This window comes from Dermacentor silvarum, chromosome 1 (genome assembly GCF_013339745.2).
Source record: "Dermacentor silvarum isolate Dsil-2018 chromosome 1, BIME_Dsil_1.4, whole genome shotgun sequence".
In the NCBI taxonomy this organism is placed as follows: Eukaryota; Metazoa; Arthropoda; class Arachnida; order Ixodida; family Ixodidae; genus Dermacentor; species Dermacentor silvarum.
Genome location: NC_051154.1, coordinates 379,173,197 through 379,187,145, shown reverse-complemented (window position 1 = coordinate 379,187,145; position 13,949 = coordinate 379,173,197). Strand labels below are relative to the sequence as shown.

At 46.8% G+C, this 13,949-nt stretch overlaps 1 long non-coding RNA gene across 1 annotated transcript; it reads right to left on the bottom strand.

Annotated features, from left to right (window-relative positions):
* Positions 1 to 10,865: 10,865 nt before the first annotated feature.
* On the bottom strand, positions 10,866 to 12,139 carry LOC125942441 (uncharacterized). The gene is made up of 2 exons (XR_007465112.1): positions 11,387 to 12,139; positions 10,866 to 11,123 (listed from the first exon to the last, which is right to left on the bottom strand). It is a non-coding gene; the product is annotated as an uncharacterized LOC125942441 (long non-coding RNA).
* Between the last annotated feature and the right edge of the window lie 1,810 nt (positions 12,140 to 13,949).

The window sequence follows — 13,949 nt, the reverse complement described above, 5'->3', positions numbered from 1 at the left end:
ATATTACTATATATGTGCCATCATGTAAATCAGAACAAAACAAATAGTTTCATAAAAGCTTCGCGATGCATATTTGACGGGCCGAACAAACACGTAAACAATCACTCGATCAGTTACTTTTTTTTTCTTGTGTGGAGCGGCGCGAAATTTCCGCATAATGGCAAACCTTGAAAGAATTCGTGTACTATTTTACGCGTTATACATACCACTACAATGAGTACACTTAAACAATTGTAACATACTAGCTGTTGTCTTCGCAAGAAATTGTCACATACGCTATAGCAGCCCGCTACAGAAGAGCAGGAGCACACATTCGAACGCCGCCCAGTCACCCGCCGAGTAGCAGACGATGATGATGATGATTTATTGGCATCCCCTTTGAAACGGGGCGGCGACAAATAGTCACCTAGCCTGCTTGATTTAATGAGGTATACTATACATGTTCTTTATTAGCCTTTTTGTATGCCTTTCATTATTTTTCTTTTTCAAAAATTTACCTTGTACCGCTGCCTATGATTTTAAGAGATCAGGTCGTATCCATCTTTTCCCTGCTTTTTTTACACCAGTACTCTAATCGTCTCTTGCTGTTCTTTACGACTGATCTGTTGATGTTTCCTTCCACTTTAAACCCAAGCGCTTCTGGGAGTTGCACGTTAGCTACGGTTCTCGCTGGGTGGATCCCGTCGCATTTCATCAGGATGTGCTGAGTGTCTGCTGAGTGTCTGATGTGCTGAGTGTCTGCTGAGTGTCTACACATATCTCATCTAGTTCTGAATATTTGTTCCGATATGTTTTCGTCTTTAGGCAACCGGCTCGAGCCTCAAATAGCAAGGCACTGCCCTTTGTGTTATCGTACAAATTTTCCCTTCTAATTTCTTTCTTCTCATTCTTGTAAATCTCCATTATCCTTTTTGTTTCCATTCTTTGCATCCAATTCACGGTCTCTATTTCTTTCACTTTCTTTCTGATGACTCCTGGTTGTCTATGTACCGTTTCGATTATCCTGTACTTGGTTGTCAACTTCCTTGTCCTCTTCCTCCATTCTGTGTCCACACTTTTCATGTAGAGAGACTTGTGCACTTTAGCTGCCCATTTCTTTTCATCCATGTTCCTGAGCCTTTCTTCAAAACTAATTTTGCTCTGTGCTTCTCTGACTTCAAAAGAGGCCCAACCCATGTCACCCTGCACTGCCTCATTTGTGGTATTACCGTGGGCTCCCAAAGCCAACCGGCCTACTGATCTTTGGTTAACTTCCAAACCCGCCAATATATCCGATTTTAAGCATATAATGGCATTTGCGAATGTTAGCGTTGGCACCATTGCTCCTTTCCAGATTCCACGCACCACCCACAGCGCTCTGTGTTTCATTATTGCTGCTTTCCGCTTCCCCTTTATTTTCAGATTATCTTGGTGGTTGTTTGAGTAATTCTTTCCTTCGTTTATGTGTACGCCGAGGTACTTATATTGCTTCACTATGGGTATTACTTGCTGTTGAATTGACACCACGAAGTTACTCGTGTGTTGATTAAAGGTCATAATTCCTGATTTCTCTGTGCTAAACTTAAGGCCTAGATTTGTCGCTGCATTTCCACAGATATTCGCAAGTATCTGTAAATATTTTTTATTGTGCGCTAGTAGCACAATGTCGCCTGCGTATATCAGTACAGGGACCTTCTGTTGCACCATTTGTCCATTATGCTAGTAGGATAAATCAAAACCTAATTCGCTGTTTTCCAGTCGTCTTTCTATACCCTTGACGTAAAGCGTGAACAACAATGGTGACAGAGGGCATCCTTGCTTCAATCCTTCGTGAATTCGCACCATTTCATTTCCTTTTCTGCCTTCCCATACCACTTGTACTTGGTTGTCTCTATATATCTCCCTCAGCAGCTCCACGAAATCGTCACGAAATCATCAGACGAACAGGTTATAAAAGCGCCACCTACGGCCACCGGTTGAACGAAAGTGGGCGCAAGCGGCTCCCATAGAAGCCGGATATCTGTGCAGGTCTGGAGTTCGAGTAGGTCGTGGTACTCACATATGCATATTTTCGAGCGGATGTACTATGCCTGTTTTGACTAGCAGCGATATTTTCGCCCTCTGTGGCTATTTGGTGAACTCTAGAGTGTGCGGGGTAGAGTGTACTAGAATACGGTTGAGTGGGACGAGCGGCTGGGGCGGCGCATGCTTTGCAGTGAGGCACCCGACGTGGAAAAAATACTGTGGTGGCGCTGCGATCGAAGTGGATTTAAAGTGGATTGGGCTGCATGAAGGTCGCGCCGTTGGAAACTGCTGGCAATGCTGCTAGCAGGGTCATTCGTACTACTTCGCGCGCTGGTATTTGGGTTCAGACCACTCAAATGGTGTTCATAATTGCATATGACATGTATTTATTCTGTAAGAATAGATTTCTTTCTTTCTCTTCATTTTATTTTTTTAATGCCGCTTGGTGATTGCGCATGCATTGCGCCGCAGTATCGCTTTGGAGAACAAGTATTTTGTAGCGTGAGCTACACTGGCCGAAGTTGAGCAGTTTCGCGTGGCTCCTGGAGAGCCGTGCTGCGCATGCGTGAGGAGCAGTTACGTCACACGGCGCACAGCTGGAGCGCCGATGCCACCGCCGCGTGCGCGACTCCCCGGTATCGCTACTACACTGTATCCCCGGTCTGCGCATTCCAGAGGAGTGACGTCATAGCCGCGGCAGACGCACTGGCGCCGGCGCGTGCCCAGCTGTGCGCCTCCGTTGCGCAGTAGCCAAGTCTGACGCCGCGCCGGAGCCGCTTGATAGCGCCTCTCATTTTGTGCGCATGCGAGGAGGTATCAGTGGGTATGTTTGCCAGTGTGGTATAGCCAGGGGGATGAATCTTCCTATAGCTCCCATTGGTTCTCGTATAGCAGACGCTCAGTCGACGCTAGCGCCAAGGCGCACTTCAGTTAGGCCCTAGCGGACGAATAACAGTACTACGGCAGCGAAAAAAAAAAAAGAAATGCAGCACGATTTTTTTTCTCTCCTTCGCTATAGCACTTTTTTTTTCCTTTTCTCATTATAATGTTGCTCCGCTCGCTTCTCCTTTCCCTCATGACTTACTATCCTCCTCGCATGTCTCGCCTCCCCTCCCCTCAAGCTTCGCGCAGTGCTTTTTTTTTTATTTCTTTTGTTGTCCGCAGCGCGGTCTTTTTTTTTTTTTTTTTTTTTTTTTGTCGCGGGCGTTATGAGACGCACCGCCGGACCGATGCGCGCGCCTCTCCTGTCCGGCCGTGCCAGGCGTAGTGGTTGTGGTAAAAAGTTTAATTCGCCAACAGAGAATGATTTATGAGATTACATGCGGGAAGTCTTGATGGCTTCGTGAGGTGGCCGTCAGACCGTGTCTTATGTCGACTTCTAAAGCCCAGGTCACGGCCCGCAGTTGAACCGCAGGTTCCGAGCTGGTCACCGCAGCCTCCCACTGCTCTCGGTTGCCATTCGGCTCTAGGTTTGAGCTCAGGGTGTTCGTGCAAGACATGTGCTAAATCGACTTTTTCGGCCTCGCATAGCGTACATTCGGGGGAGTATATCCCTGCGTAGACTATGGATAGTTTGTACGGGTTGGGGAAGGTGTGTGTTTGGAGTTGCCTCCACATTGCCTGCTGAGTTTTGGTTAAGGATTTGTCAGGGGGTGGGTATTCGAGTCTTTTGTTTTTATAGTACTGCGTAATTTCGTGGTAGGTTATCATGCGCTCTTTTGCTCCTCGCAGGATCTGTTGGCTCACTGCCCGGTTGACGAGTCCTCGGGCGAAATTTTTAGCCGCTTCGTTCCTGGAATGGGACAAGTGCGCAGGGATCCAGATGATTTTGATCTGGCGGGGCATGAAATGTGTTTTCTTCAGGATTAATTTTGTAGCGCCGGTTCGTGGATTCTGCTTTCGGCAAAATACGCACTGCCGTCTTGGAGTCGCAGAAAATGAATTTGGCTGCGGTATTTCTGATAGCTTTTGCTATCGCGCTTCTTCCGCGTGCCTTCCACAAATGGTGAGCGCGGTGATTGGTTTGAGGTCGTTTCCTACCACCCCTGCGGAGAAAGTGTCCCGTTATACGAGTTCGGCTACGTCTACGTAGACCGCCTCCTCGTGGTTTGCGTAGTGTTTCTGGAGTGCTTTGGCCCGGGCCTGTCTCCATTTGCTGTGATACTCCGGGTGCATGTTCTTTGAGATTGGGTCGACCCTGAGGCGACTGAAGATGTCTCTGGGTATCGGTTCGACGTTTGTTTGAGTGCTCTCGTACGGGATGTTAAGTTTCCTTAGGATGTGTCTTCCCGCAGGTGTCTTGGTTAATCTTTTGTATTGGGCTGTTCTGCGTGCTTCAACTAGTTCGTCGAGCGTCTTGTGGATGCCCATTTTCAGGAGTCTCTCGGTCGATGTGTATCTCAGCAGGTGGAGCGCCGCCTTGTAGGTTTGTTTTATGAGGCAGTTTACCTTTCCTTCTCCGCTTTATACAGGTTGAGATATGGGAGGGAGTACACGAAACGGCTGAGTACGAAAGCCTGGATTAGACGCCTAAGATCTGCTTCCTTCATCCCAAAGTGTTTGTTGGCGATGCGTCGGATCAAACGGTTGGTTTTGTTCACGCATGCCGTAAGTTTGTTGATAGTCACTGGGTTTTTGCCAGGCGTTATTCCGTGCATTCGCGCTTGTGCGCAGTGGGTTCTTTTTGTGTTTTCATGCACGCAATCCTGTTCATTATTACGATCACGCTAGCCATACGCGGAAAGTTTTCATTTTTACGGGGGGGGGGGGGGGCTCATCATGCAGCGTTCCGAACCCCCCCCCCCCTCCATGTATGCACACATCGACCCACCCACCCACACACACACACACACACACACACACACACACACATATATATATATATATATATATATATATATATATTCCCTTTAATAACCTGCAGTCACACTGGCAACTTCGTGTGACCTCGAAAGATAGACAATTCAGTTTTACAGCCTGAGTCCCCTCGCACCGCCAAGAGAATGGTGTCTTGTGGTTGAGCCATGCGGCAAGCGGATTCAGTTAAACACGAAGGCACTTTTTCCGCGCTCCAAGTGTTGCAGATCGCAGAGCCTAAGTTAAGAGACAGGGGTAATTCGATATCGCTGGCAAAGGCCGTCCTGTAGTGGAAATAAAAAAAATATGCAGATGATGATGATGAGTCTGATTTTCCGAGTCGCGGTGAATCGCATGGCTGTACGAACCGTTCACCCCCGCTGCCGACGTTCTTCATAATGCCAGCGTTGTGATAGCGACTGCTCGTGGTCATCCAGCGAGATAATTACAGGTTTACATGGTCCGTGCATTACACGATGTTTGTTATTTTAATTAGTAAGTAAATGTTACTACAATTCATATAGACGATATAACCAACTTACAGACTCGTGTGAGGGCCGCGCTTTTTTGCCGCAATTTTGACAAGCCTTACATGGGACCGGGCCATTTTATCTAATTTCTCCAACTACGATTATGAAATCCGCCGGTAAACCTCCGCGATCTTCTCCTCTCACCATCTATAGTCGTGTACGACTTTAGAAGGCAGCGGCATTTGCCCCACAAAGGCGGGTGCACACTAGCATCCACCAATGGGCGCGCACTCTAGACTGATGTCATGAGCCGGACGGCCGGTGACCCAGTCGACGGAGGACATGGCAGCACGTGCTTCGAGCTGGGCCGAGTCGCGTCAGCGGGACTATTTCTTTACTCGCAGTGGCAATCGGCTAATGCGTTTCAGTGATCAGGACGGGGCGCCTCTCCTGTCTTAAGTTGTAACCGACTTTTTTTATATAGGTGCGACGCGTGAAAGTACGCTGCGCGGGAAAATTCGCAGTGGAGCGCGGTAGGAATCAGCACTGAACGCGATTGCTTCGTGGTTGGATTTTTAAAAAAATATGTGCTTTCAAGTTGGGGGGTGCGGCTCGTACACAGATTTAGACGGGATCTTCCTTCACGTAATTGTCTTATGCTTCGCTATCACTAATACTGCTTCGCCTTTCCGGCGGAACTGCAGCCTCTTTTTCTTTCTTTTTTTAATTCTGAGTCCTAGTAAAACCTGCTGCGCATGACTGCTATTGATTTTGATTTCGAGTGAATCCGATTTCGCCTCACTTGGGTTACTAAGTTAATTATATATATTTATGATCTCTGCATGCACGTTGCAAAGTTTCCATCCCCAATAAATGTTGTAAATTATTATGTTTTTTTTTTCTTTTCATGAGTCGCTAGCATTACCTACTGGAAAGAGAAGCAATGCTGAGACACATATCACTTACGTGCATTTCACACACCGTTGATAAAAGAATCTACTGAAGGGGTCACTGAAGTCTGCAGGTCTTTTTCAGTGTCAAAAAATGGCGCAAAGCAATTTGTAGCAAGTCGAACATACAGCAACATATTCATTCTCTAGACATAGGCTATCCATATCATTAGAAATAATTGTTAGTTGGCTACCTCTTTCTCTTTAAAAATATAATAACGTTTGTCCTGTGTACACATTGAAATATAATGTCTGTGCATGGTGCTCACACTAGAAATTAAAATAATATGTTGAAGTGAAAAAATACGGATGAGGTATAGCCGCCGTTGGTGCTTCTAATGCGCTTGTTTTCCTATTATCAGGATTTTCAGTGTGAGCGGAGGAAGCGGGTAGAAAGGTTGAAAAACGTTTAATTGGCGAAATTACAAACGGCTTTCATTGTCTGAGGCTGAAAAAACTCCGGCTCCCCGCTCTTCTCTCGCAAAAACGTCCAACGACTCTCAAGGTTGCTTGACCTCGTGTCTGAATAAAGCTATGTTTAGAGCTGAAGCTCACATCAGAAATAAAGCGAAAGTATGAATAAAAGCCGTGCACGTCCGCGTCAACAATGATGCAGTTAGCTTTTAGCGACCATGACGTTTAAAGGAAAAAGGTAGAGGCAACTCAAAAGAAACCATAAACAATTCGGGTAACAGGACTATGGTAATTTTACGACACGGGCGGTTCGGGAATTCAGCATCGCCGGGGGGGGGTCGGGACTCCAGAGGGGGCTCGAGCCCCGGAGCCCCCCGTAGTCGGAGCCTATGATCAACAGCATCGCATCGTGCCACGGGTCAAGGGATGTGACATGTGCGCCATGTTGTCTGGATACCTGCGAGTTTACTCTTCGGTACACGTTATGCGCACGTTATGACGCACGTTATGGAGCCGCTTCTCCAGCTTACGCTGAGACTGTGCTGCGCAGGCCTGTGACTTTTTATTGCGATAGCCATTAGATGCATTTCTGCCGTCGCCGTGATGTTCCGTAAAACGCCGAAGGACGATAACATCTTCATCGCGCCGTATGTTTGTGTGATAGTGAAAGCGTGCGAGGATGAGGCCACAATGGCGGCTCAATCGCGCGCGCAAGGGAGGAAAGCGAGCAGAAAAGCGCAGTCTTCTGTCGCGCGCAAGGCACCGGGAGGAGCGAGCGAGCGAGCGAGCGAGGGGCATTCTACTCTGGCGGCTACTGCGTATGGCGCAGCCATACGCGCGTATCTTAAAAACTATCTGCGACGGGACCAGAATCCGCCGTGCACTGTGTTTTCGCCGCTTACAGTTCGCGTTGAAGCGAGAGGCAGCACGAAGGTCAATTCGCTCGCTGCTGCTGCCGCGCTTCCTCACTCCAGCGTTTTGACCGCGAGAGTGCGCGGTCATCGAGTGAGATGTGCTCATGTTTGCTGTTTGCTTGTGCGTTCATGACGACGTGCTTGTTAATTTAGTTAGTAAGCGAATGTTTAAAAGTTTATACAGCCGATAAAACTACTATACTTATTCATATAGCTGTCTACTAATTTCCTATCGCAATCAGTGCTTCAGAACTGTGTGCTTCGCAATCAGTGCAATCAGAACTGTGCGCTTGAGCACACAGTTCAAACACTTATTATGCAAACACAAATACTACAATGGAATGTCAGAGGACTTCTCCATAACCTCGACAATATCAGGAGACTCCTCTGTAAATACAATCCAAAAGTGCTGTGTGTTCAAGATGCACTTGAAGCCTACATATACAAACTTTCTCCTGAAATATACAATTTTTTTTAAAAAGATCGTGATGATGCTAACGCCTCGTACGGTGGTGTAGCCTTCATAGTTGACAAGTGCATAGCATGTCGCCGTTTTGAACTTCGGACACCACTTGAGGCCATGTCAGCACAACCAATCTTAATCAGCAAGTTATCATCTGCATGCTATTACTTGCCACCTAATCAACAACTCAAAAAGACTGATTTCTATACTATAGCCTGTTGGCTCAGTTTCTCAACCCTACATAATCGTGGGTGATTTCAGTGCCCACAACAGTCTCTGGGGAAATTCCCGGTGTGACACCAGGGGACGACTCATCGAAAATTTTCTCTTAAAACTCCTGGTGCATGCCTTTTTATTAAAAAAAAAGAACCTAAACATTTTAAATTCATGTGTAATTCGTACTCATCTATTCATTTGACCATTGATTATGCCTTAGGAATTCCTGGAATGGGAGGTAATCAAAAATCGATTCGAGAGTGACAATTTCCACATGATCAACCTAGTAGAGTAAGATGCATATCCACCACATACTCTTTGATGCAAGATAACATCGGCTTACTGGTAGCTGTTTAATGAATCAACATGCATAATTTTTGCATTGATCACGCAGTAGCCTATTTTACTGCTTTTATAATCGACGCAGCAGAAAAGTGCATTCCACCAACAATTGGACATTCAAGACCGAGTTCCCTGGTGGCATGATGAGTGCAGAGGTTCGCGAAAAAACAAAACAAAATAAAGTCCTGTGTCAAAATAAAATCCTACTGACACAGTGGGGCAACACTGCATCGATAACTGCCTGCAGAAAATCTGAGTTCAAACACAATAAATCGCAGGAAGGCAGACACGATGGCAAGCAAGGGCAAGCTGGAGAAGGTTTCTGTGGCATAATTTTTTCTAACTTCTTTCTAATTTCATGGTTTCCCCATTTTTATTACTGCTTCCTCAGTTTTTCCAATGTTATAATTTAAAATTGCATTTTCTGCGAGTCAATCAGCTCTGAAAGCTCAGTAAACTCTACCAGATTTCCGGGATTTGAGACTTTTATCATCTGTCATCTCTTTATTAGGTCCTTTGTTGCTTATGGGTGCATGCTTGCCTATTTCCTCTCTTGTTGCCCTAAACCCGAGATCAGGTGCAGCCTTTGAAGTTATTTCCATTAATGTCAGAATAATAATGGCAGCCTCTAGAGGCTGTACAGAAGCATACGTTTATCTAGGTCAATTACAGGGGACCCTGATCCTGAGAAGGAAATTTACAGAAGAATAAAAATGGGTTGGAGGGCATATGGCAGGCATTGTCAAATCCTGACTGGGAGCTTACCACTGTCGTCGAAAACAAAAGTGTACAATCATTGCATTTTACCGATGCCAACACATTGGGCGGAAACTGCGAGGTTAACAAAGAAGCTGAAGAATAAGTTAAGGACCGCACAAAGATCGATGGAGCCAAAATGTTAGGCCCAACTTTAAGAGACAGAAAGAGAGCAGTGTGGAGCAGAGAGCAAACTGGGATAGCCAAAATTCTAATGGACATTAAGAGAAAAAAATAGAGCTGGGCAGGCCATGTAATGCATAGGACGGATAACTGGTGGACTATTTGTTACAGAATGGGCGCCAAAAGAATGGAGGCGCAGTCAAGGACAGCAGAAAACAAGGTGGGGTAATGAAATTGGGAAATTTTCAGGTGGAAATTGGAATCATCTAGCGCAATACGGGGTAAATGGAGATCGCAGGGAGAGGTCTTCATCCTGTAGTGGACATAAAAATAGGCTGATGATTATGATTAACCACTTCTTTGCTACCCTTTTCAGAATGGAGGAGTCCAGTCTAGTGCTCGCAAAATCTCCTACCATATTGGCTGCTTTTTCCTGACTGTTCATTTTGTTTCTCTCTTCAAATCAAGTAAACTCCTGGATCTCACTAGCTTGTCATCACTGCCCTCTACCCTGCCCAACACCTTTACATCCAGCACAATGCCAGGATCAGTACAAAGCATGAAGTCTCTTTCAATTATTTCTCCATTTGGGCTTTGCCATGTCCACTTGCAATTACTGTGTTTCCGGAAGAAAGCGTTTGTTTCATCAAAGTCTACCAGCACATATCTTTGACTACTTATATAATCAATTCTAAAGTTACCAATTCCGTACTCTGATTAGTGAAACTTCATTAATTAGCTAATGTCACATGGCAATTTTTTTCTTGTCATGCAAGTAATGTCTGATTCTTCAACAATCCAGCTAATATGTGAAAGAATTGTGCTCTCTGCAAAAGAATATTTTTTATTAAGTATGTTTTCACTAAAGATGATCACTGGGAACTTATGTTCTCTATGCCGTTCAATCCATGTCTCACTCCTAGAGGAGATGTCTGATGGCAAGATCTTTTTCCCAAGGGGTTCAGAGGTACAAAGCATGCTGGCAACAGTGGGGAGGTCCTCATCTGCTGCTGCACAGGTGGTTTTACTTTCAATGTGTCACGACAGTATGTATCCCGAGATGGAAAAGCCCATTTGCACCTCAGCAACTAAGACTTGTGCCTAACAAGGTACATACAGTCGACGTCCGATTTCCCGGACCCTCAAGGGACCGCGAAAACGTCCGGGAAATCGGGCAGTCCGGAAAAACGAATGCACGTGAAAACGCACCTTTTGGTAGGTATTTTTCGCTGACGGAGAGGGTCACGGCCGGAGTACAAGATTCTCATTGCTATTCAGCCAATGCATCGTTTAGGTGGCTCTGAAAAGAGCCGTTAAAAAAAAAAAAAAAAAATACGACGTGGCCGGCGCTACCTCATAGGTCAGCACTTGGGCGCAAAGAAGTCGCTTATTTTATTTTGCACGGTCCGCTTGCCCGCGATCATGTCTGCCTCAATTTCAGTCAACGTCATGTTGCCGCTGTACACCGATGACAGTGTCATCAGTGCTCGCGTCAACTCCGAGCTCGTTGGCTGTGTAGGAGCTGGCTCTTCGTTCTCGGTGTCGGAGTCGTCGGAATCCTCCGTAACTTGACGAATGATTTCGTCATCGGTCAACTCCGCACATAGCTCGAGGTCTTTGTCAGCGTCGGCGAAGCCCTCAAAGGTTATCCCGGCTGGAATCGACACGCCGGCAGCGCGCAGATCGTCGAAGGCAACGTCCGCGGATGGCAGTTCGTCCACGGAGGGCAGTTCGCGGTTGGCAGTTCGTTCGAAGGCGCGGACGAAGACGAAGGAGCAGTCGGTGCCATCGCTGTAAACGGCGAATCCGCTCGACGAAAAGCGCAGCACGAAACAGCTAGGAACTCGGTGGATGCTGAAGGTCGGGAAACGTGATCACTGAAGATAGCGCGCAGCAGCAAACGATCAACCGCAGACACGACCGCAGAGCTGGCAGAGCTGACAAAACAACACGCGAACGAACACAGTGAGGTTTGGCTTGGCTAAGCTACGGCTGGCAACGGATTGACACGTGCGGTTTCGAGGTTACGGCAGCCGCGGCGCGGTGCGGCGGTGCTGCTGGCCATAAAGCCCCTTGATGTTAGAAAGTAGCGACACGCTTTGATCTACGCCGCCACACCCTCGCCGGCGCGGTCAACCTCCTCCTTTTCTCCCCCTCTTTCGCGGAGGCAGCGCATCCGCCACGCTGAATGGCTGCGGCGCGCGAGACTACCCGGTCAGGTGACCCTGACGTCACGAAAACTGCGCGGAACTTGCTTTCGCGCGCCTTTGGTTTCTCCCGCTCGCCATGAGCAGTCCAAGTAGTGGTCGCCCTGCCGCTCCGAACGTGTGTTTCCCAAGTTTTTCAATCCTTTCGTAGGAATCTGAGCTTCGTTTTCAGTGAAAATGCCTTGCTGCTGCGCGTTTCAATGCAGCAGCAGGTCAGAGAAAGGGCAAGCCTTATTTTATATCCCCCGAGGTGAACGGAATGTCGTGCGTCGGAAGCAGTGGCTCCATAACATCTGGAGAAGGGATTTCGCCCCTTCTAAGCACGCCGTTCTTTGCGAGGCGAATGTTGCAGCTTTCCTCATATTTGCGGATGAAGTTGCATGAAGATTTTAATGCTCTTCGCATAGCCGGACTCTTCGTTCAGTTCAATACAGAGCACCGATAACTGTGCATATTGTTTTTTTCTTGAAGTGAGTCGGCTGAAATTTTTGTTGACTCTTCGACCCGTGACAAAGCTTTTTGTGTTTTCGCGCGTGCGTTAGTTTTCAAATGTATGTAATTTGTGAGCTAATGCCTGTAACTCATATTTTGTAGTTGTGTGCGTGTGTGTGTGCGTGTTTGTGTATGTGCGTGCGTGTGTGTAGTGTGTGCGCGCGCGCGCGTGTGTGTGTGTGTGCGTGTGATCCTTGCGCCTGATACTTGTGAAGCCAAGGAACTATTTTACTCTTATTGGGTGCTTATTGTATCTTTGCAAAGTTTCAATACTGCGAGCATTTCTTTTTCTTTACGTACTTTATGTTGCGAAGGCATGAACCGCAATATATATGTAGATAAGTGGTATTATGTATTATTCGCGCATGCTCATTAAGTACAAGCCACGCGCTTCTGATAATCTCCCTCGATTCTGATTAACTTGCCATCTTGAAGTCTGTAAGTTAATTATTAAGTGCCAGTCTTAGCAGTTTCCGTGTAAGCAATCAGCCTTTTGTTGTTGTTGTTGTTGTTTTTGAGAGAGAGACTTAGGTTACTCCCACAGGTGATGGAATGTAATTTCTCGTCGTTTCATAGTGACGGAATACAGGCGCGTGTGTAAAGTTCTATGTTGGCTGTTTCGCAAACACAGCACGTATTTTGCACAGTGGCATTGGTACAAAGGCTTTTGGCCCACTCATTTTGGCGAATTCACTTTCAGTAAACTATCACATTTCTTCTTGGTTACCTTCTCTGAGCATTTTAAGAGCGAATATTGTGAACCAAATTCTAGTTTATACTCTAGGCTGCTTATATTGTATGCACCCAATACACCTCCGCGTTACGGACTATCCAAGTGGCGACGTAGAGGTAAACAGCTCAGCCACTGCTTGGTACTCATTTTTTCGGAGCGCTTCCGCTTCTATTTATCGAATTGTCCTCAAAAAAAAAATGTCACGACGTTCTATCGGAAACGGACTTTCGTCATGACAGTTTCACAAGGGATAAATTCCCATACAACGCTTGAAAGGGCCGAATAAACAAGCGCGCGCATTGATTCTAATGCGGCTGCAGCGAGCCACTGGAGGGTTCAGCGCCGCGCCGGGCCGGTGAGGGGGAGAAATCCGAGGAGAATTGAGGAGGAAAGCGCGCGCGGGGGGGAGAGTGTCGCTACTTTCTAACATCAAGGGGCTTTAGCTGGCCACACCTGCGATGCGAGTATGGTGGGTTCGAGGATATAAAAACAGCCAAAATGGCGGCGTCGGTGGTGACTTTCGGTCGGCGGTTAACAGTAAAAAGTCCGGGAAATCGGATGGCGAAGGCTATAAGCGTCCGGAATTTCGGACTTTTTAATACATTGACTCTATGGGGAACTTGACGGTGCCACAGATGAGTCCGGGAAATCAGGCATGTCCGGAATTTCGGGCGTCCGGGAAATCGGACGTCGACTGTATATCTCTCAGTAGCAGACTCTTGAGAACCATGGATCATGTGATCTTCTATCTCCTTGACATCACTTTCTTTTGATTTTGTTTCTCTGCCTCTGAGCTGTGGTAGATTGTAGATAGCCACCTCTCGAGGGTGCTAGGACACTCCACTTGCCAGTCTGTGAGTGGCCTCAATGTATGCCGTACCACTGCGAGCCCTGGAACACATTTAGTTCGAACTGTGATTCCCTTTTGGCCTTACATCAGGCTACACATGTTCTTAGTTCTGGGTGAACCAAGAATGGCATGAATTGCTTCGGAGCTGCCAGCATGTGT